The 6,134-nt window shown below is 35.5% G+C and overlaps 1 long non-coding RNA gene across 1 annotated transcript; it reads right to left on the reverse strand.

Moving 5' to 3' along the window:
- Nucleotides 1-3,960: 3,960 nt before the first annotated feature.
- On the reverse strand, nt 3,961-4,588 carry LOC135142754 (uncharacterized). Its single transcript, XR_010282624.1, has 3 exons — nt 4,312-4,588; nt 4,198-4,262; nt 3,961-4,128 (listed from the first exon to the last, which is right to left on the reverse strand). It is a non-coding gene; the product is annotated as an uncharacterized LOC135142754 (long non-coding RNA).
- Between the last annotated feature and the right edge of the window lie 1,546 nt (nt 4,589-6,134).

Consider the following 6,134-nt stretch of genomic DNA (forward strand, 5'->3'; position numbering starts at 1 on the left):
CCCTTTATTGGTGCCCTTAATCTTTGATGGCGTGAAGATTCCGTGTGCTCGAGCGAAATACTTGGGAGTCATCATTGACCAGCAAACTTTCCTGGTAGCTTCACATGGACTATGTATTGGCGAAGGTCAAGGCAGCAACTAAGGCGCTTCACGCTTTACTATGTGGCAGGAGCAAGTTTTCTCTGCAAAACATACGGAAATTGTATGTCTTACATCCAGCCCATAATGATATACGCGTCTGCTGCTTGGACCTATCATTCCACTGCAAAGAGTCGGCACTTCAAGTGCGTCAGAAAAAATTGCTGCACGGTTTGTGCGAAATGAAGTTCTTCACCTGGACCTTCAGCTCGACCCTTTAGACGTCATCTGCCAACGAATTCCAATTTCCTTTACGACAGGATAACCAGGAGCGCTAATCGCTGCTGGCGAGCGAACTTATTTACGAGTCATGGGGTAGGGAGGGGGGAGGATGTTATCACCGCCCACGTGAAGCACGTTAGCGCTAGTTTCTGTTTGTTAATGTCAAGAAAATAATGACACCCTTTCGATTAAAAACTATCATGTAACATGTTTGCGATCACTCCTGATTGAGAGCTCGGGAGTTTACAAAGTTTTTTGACTTGATCGAGCACCAGTAACTTTCATTTATAAATAACTAAATAAAAACAAATAACGGTGGAAATGCACTAATAAAAGCACTTCGATCCGTCCGACCTGAGAAGTCAAATCTCCAGAAACATAATTTAGTACTGCGGAGGGCGGCCAAGAGTCTAACTACGTAGTTCCCTTCCTCCCTAGGAAATCGGAATATTTTTTGATACTCCTCCTGGAGATATACGGGTGCATACTCGCTCTCAAAACAAGATTTAGGCGCTCTGCGCTCGACTTACTGAGTTTCCGCAAAAAGTCATTAATAAAAAGAAAAAACAAGCAACTTTAGTATACATTATATTCGAATTTGATCCTCTTTAATATCCAGGACATACTTGCAGTTAGTATATTTAAATTGTTCGGGGCAAAGATATTTTTTTCAATCCCTAGATATTCATTATACTTTGAAAAATCCTCTTCCATTGATACATTAAAAGGATTTTTTATAATTACTTTTATAGTTAATCCAGCCATTCATACTCTGCCCAGGCAAGTCCTCACCTTTTAATTATCTAATGCTTTAAGACAGTTTCAGTCATACCATTACTATTAAATACCTCACTTATGTAAATTTTAATTCCCAGTTTTCTCAAGGTTTTATTATAATTGATATACGTATGCTTGATATCTTAATTTGATTTCTGTTTAACTAAAACTCTTTTTTGCAAAATTCAAATTTTATAACCTATATTTAAGTGTGTTAATCGCGCAGGCTCCTTCCAAAATTTTCTATTTAACTTTGCACCCTAGGTACTCAATATTTGTTAAGTCGCCGACTTTTATACGCTACGAAAAAGCTATTTTATAATCATAGCGCCTGTATATTATTATTACATCTAACTGCTTATGTCTTTCAGTCCACCTCATCTTCAAGTATCTACATTTTCAGTGTTTTCATTCAGACTCAGATACGATAAACAGTCACCACCAACACCTTTTTCCAAGCTTCGTGCACATCAAACTTTTTATAACTTCGCTTCTCTTTGAACATCCTATAGACAGGCGCAGCCCCCAGTGCATTAGGAGTTCTGGTATATTCATATGTTCATTTATTAAACTTGTTCATTCGAGCTTTCTTGTTATACTAGTTTTTCAAAAGCGCTTTTCTAATTAATTGATAAGCCTTCCAGTCATTCCGTTAGATTGATGGTGGTTGATAGTAGTAAGCTATTCCTTGATTTTTAGCCTATGAAGGGACTCCACTAATACCTTATTTTTGAAGATCGAATGCTGGTCATGATTAACTTTTGTAGGTAGATGTTACTTAATTTTTTAAAACACTTTATCACTGATCTATTTTTTACCTCTTAAAGCTTCTACCAAAGTTAATCTACAATACCTATCGGCTTTAACTTTATATTAATAAATCCTTCCAAAATCCTGGGAATAAACGTAACATCTGAAAGATATTCTAATGACCTCTGCGCTGGATACTCCTAGCACATCATTTAGTCTTAGTCACATACTATTACGGCAATCGCTATCCTTGCTGACTTGATCCACCCAGGTGTCCAAATTTTTCTTACCTATGGCTACGTTTTAATTTATCACTCCCTACATGGAATCAATATCTTGAAGGCGTTGGACTGCCTTCACAATGGTATCACACTCTGAAAGGTAATGATTTTGCAGTATTCAAATTAGAATTAGAGGGGAGTCTTGACAGTATATAGGTCATCACTTAACTACCCAGAAATCTATTTAGTGCAGATGGTTGTTACTTATGACATGTTTTATATAAATTGGGCCCGTTTTCTCTTACCGTAATCAAATCGTATACGTTTCTTTATATCGAACTTACCTGCAAACTGAACTTAAAAAACAAAGAGAATGGAGGCTGGTTGCGCAGTACCTTCATGTTATACATAATAATTAACTATGGATGATAAAGTGCGGATACTTGTTTTTCCACGGGCAACCTTGCTGGACAGAACCCAAAAACACACTATTAAAAAAACGTCACCAAGCACATTCGAAAGAAAAAGAGATATTCAAACACACCCTTAATACATAAGCGTACGTATTCTTTTATTTAAGGAGTAGACTTTCTACAGTCTAAATCTATACTCATTTTTACTGTTTAATAATCCTTATTTCCTTTGAAGTAATGTGTTGAAGAGGTATCATCCAGAGGTGGACTATTAACCTTTTACAGTCATTTAGTATAGAGCACATACAGTTACATTTTTTTTAGCTATTATTTAATAAATTTTCATTTATGATTATTTTTACTCTTACTATCATTATTAAAGTATTACTATTATTATTATTATAAAAATTGGTAGTTTTAAAGGGAGAAGTATTATTATAAGGATTAAGTTTATCAGCTAATGGAGAAAAAAACAACAGGTGCTTAGATCTCCTATATATTTATTATACTACAGGGGATTGTAGGTTTATCATAGATAGCAACTTGTTAGAGCGAGTGCTGGCCTGCCTAAAGCGTTTGTTGGGTTGTTTTTAATCACTTTCGGGATAAATCCAAGCTTATAGTGTCGGAGCAGAGGCAAGTCTTTTTTAAGCCACGGGGAAGGTACAGCGTAAAGAAAATTGTTTTGTAGGGCCTGTAGTTTATTTAAGTGTCTCAGAAATGAGTAGATCCAAGAGGAAGAAGCATACATAAATCTGGTGTTAACATGCACTTATATAGAAACTTATTACTATTATTTAACTTGCTCCTTTTACATAATAGAGGGTACAAAACGTTACCAATAGCCCTAGTTGTTAGTTAAGTAGGCTAAGCCTTCGCCTTACTTGAACTTTTGATCAATACACTATTCCAGGATACTTGACCTGAGAGCACCAGAGAAGATCAATCATGTAAGTTGCTCACATTAAAACTGCTAAAAGCACTGTATGGATCCAAACAGGCAGGTTTCAGCTTACTAATATTTTAAAGGCGCAGAATTACTGCGGTTAGTAATGAACCGTGCGCGTTTACTAGGATTAATAGTTTGTTTAAGTGTAAGTTGATGCTATATTCATAATAATTGTCACTTGTAAAGAAAGTAGTTAGGAATAACAGTAATCCAAACTTTATGCCTAATATAGGTGCTGGTGCTCATTAAAACTAAAATTAGAAACAGATTGACCAAAGTGCTGTTTCAAGTACTTTGTGTAGCGATAAACGAAAACTTGGAATTGCGTGGAGCTTAATTTTAAAAAATATTGATGAAAGTCTTATGAGCATAGTCCCTTAAATTAAGGGCAACAATTCCATTAATAGTTGTATATAAACCAAAAGAATTATAGGCAGCTCTTTATGAAAAATTTAATACAGTTTTCAGATGGAATGTTGTTAGCTCTTGAGGAGGAGCTAGTGAATGTTAAAGAAAGGAAATAAATATGTATAACCTTTAGCATATAGAATTATCTTCTCTGCTCCAGAGTAGAATGCAATACAAAAGCACCACAGCAAGCGAGAGAATGAACATCAATAGATTTTAGGAGCTCTCCCTCAGACAACGTATGAAAAGACTTTCAAAAAGATATGATATTAAAAAGAAGTCATGAGAGAGAAAAATTAACATTTGATGAATTAGTGACCACTGCTATTGCTTGGAAATAACGGCAAAACAGGATTCTGTGAGCTCATAGAGTGAAGAAATTACCTTAAAAGCGAGTAATTCAGGTTATTTAAGTAACTTAAGTAAAAGAAACCTTTGGAACACAACGATGTATACGCTCCGGTAAGGATAAATAGCGACAGTAATAATTGTTTCGTTAAAGTAAATGGGTTGAATTGCTTAAAATCGGCAGAATTGATCTCCTCGGTATAATGTCTGAATAAAACTTATAAATGGCACAAATCCTTTTAAGGACTGCGAGAGAGGGTTTTATTTTAACATGAGCAAGCACTCAGATACAATGGAAGGTATTAATTTGGATCCGGAGCCAGGTATCATAGTATTAATAATAAAAACTTCGTGAACTTCAACCGGTGGCTGACACACTGGAATGAGTGGTTTGTGCAGAAGTTAAAAGTTTGGGCAACTTTTGTAAGGGTAAGACTCTGTTTATTCCTGATGCCACTGATAAACACCTTGTAAGCGTGGGCTCGCTTAGCCACCAAAGTAACATATTGGTCTTTAAATCAAAAATGCAGGTGTGTAGAAGCTAGTAGTTTAAAATTTGAAGAACTGGAATGTAAAACACCTCAGACAGTGGTACCAAGGCATTAACAACGGGTGTGATTATTTATCTAAAAACATTGCAATGAAATCGATTTGAATGTCATGATATTATGGGTCATCTTAAAGAAGAAAACTAAAAGTATTTTTTGATAAATCTTACATTTACGTAGTATTTTGGAGGAAACCAAGTGCAATACCTGCGCTGGAGTGGATCTTCATACGAAGTCAGTCAAACGAGTATTAACCCAGAATTATGATGAACTGCGATTAGAATCTCATTTAGATATTGATCTTAGTGGACCATGGTAGCATCTTTGAGCTATGGCAAATATGTTATCACCATTGTGTGCAAAAGCACCAAGGGGTTTTATGGGTTTTTCCGATTAAGATAAAGTCATTTGATTCCTATGAAAAGGACAAATTTTTGGATATGGCTATGATGTCGAATGTATACACTCTGATAATGGGAAAGTCGATAAAGGATGTTTTAAAGAAATATATTTTCAGAGAAAAATACAAAGAATTTCTACAGCCCCTATTACCCCATCTCGTAACCCGTTGAGTGAAAAAATTAACCGCTTATTAAAGACAACGACTAAAGACTTCATTCAGAAGGTTAAACCCGAACACGAGTTTTTGGGCCTAAGCAATTAACCATGCTGCCTTTATTATTAACGTACACTCTGGCGAATGGAAACGCTTTTACAAAATGACACCAAAAGCGACCTACTTAATTATGTTTGGGGCTAAAGTATGTTATCGTGTATTTCCTAAGGGTAAAATTTCCTCTAATTCTCGTAGGGCATACTTTTAGGAACCAACCTTGGCACATGCGCTGGTTGCGTGAGGTTTCATGATCCTATCATTAAGAAAATTATAACATCTAGAAGTTATAAACTTGAAAACTGGGAGAGTATAATTGATTGAAGAGAAAGTTATCATTATAAAGCCCTATAGTCCCTGCCAATTTCATCATTAAAAACTCAATATGGAGAAAAGAGGAAAACAGAGTTCGATATTAAGGGCCAGGTACTAGTATTAAAAGAAAGTTATACTTCATAAACAGAGGATCCAGACTATTCTTATGGATTCTGCCACAATAGTTGAAGTACTGCATGAATTTATAGACAGAAGAAGAAAGGCCAAATGGTTTACAGGGACTGTAAAAACGGTAATTCATAAAGAAGGAAAAGTTTATTATGTATTATATTTGATAATAGGGATACGGCTTGATAGAAGATAATGGGAATGTTGTTTATTAATATCTACAAGTTATGAGAGATCCGAAATAATGGGCATAAATGCTGACAGATATATTCCCAAGACTCCTTGCAGGGCTATGCCAAATGA

This window comes from Zophobas morio, unplaced genomic scaffold, assembly GCF_036711695.1.
Source record: "Zophobas morio isolate AGI-343-1 ecotype UQ-CSIRO unplaced genomic scaffold, CSIRO_AGI_Zmor_V1 ptg000052l, whole genome shotgun sequence".
Lineage (NCBI taxonomy): Eukaryota > Metazoa > Arthropoda > Insecta > Coleoptera > Tenebrionidae > Zophobas > Zophobas morio.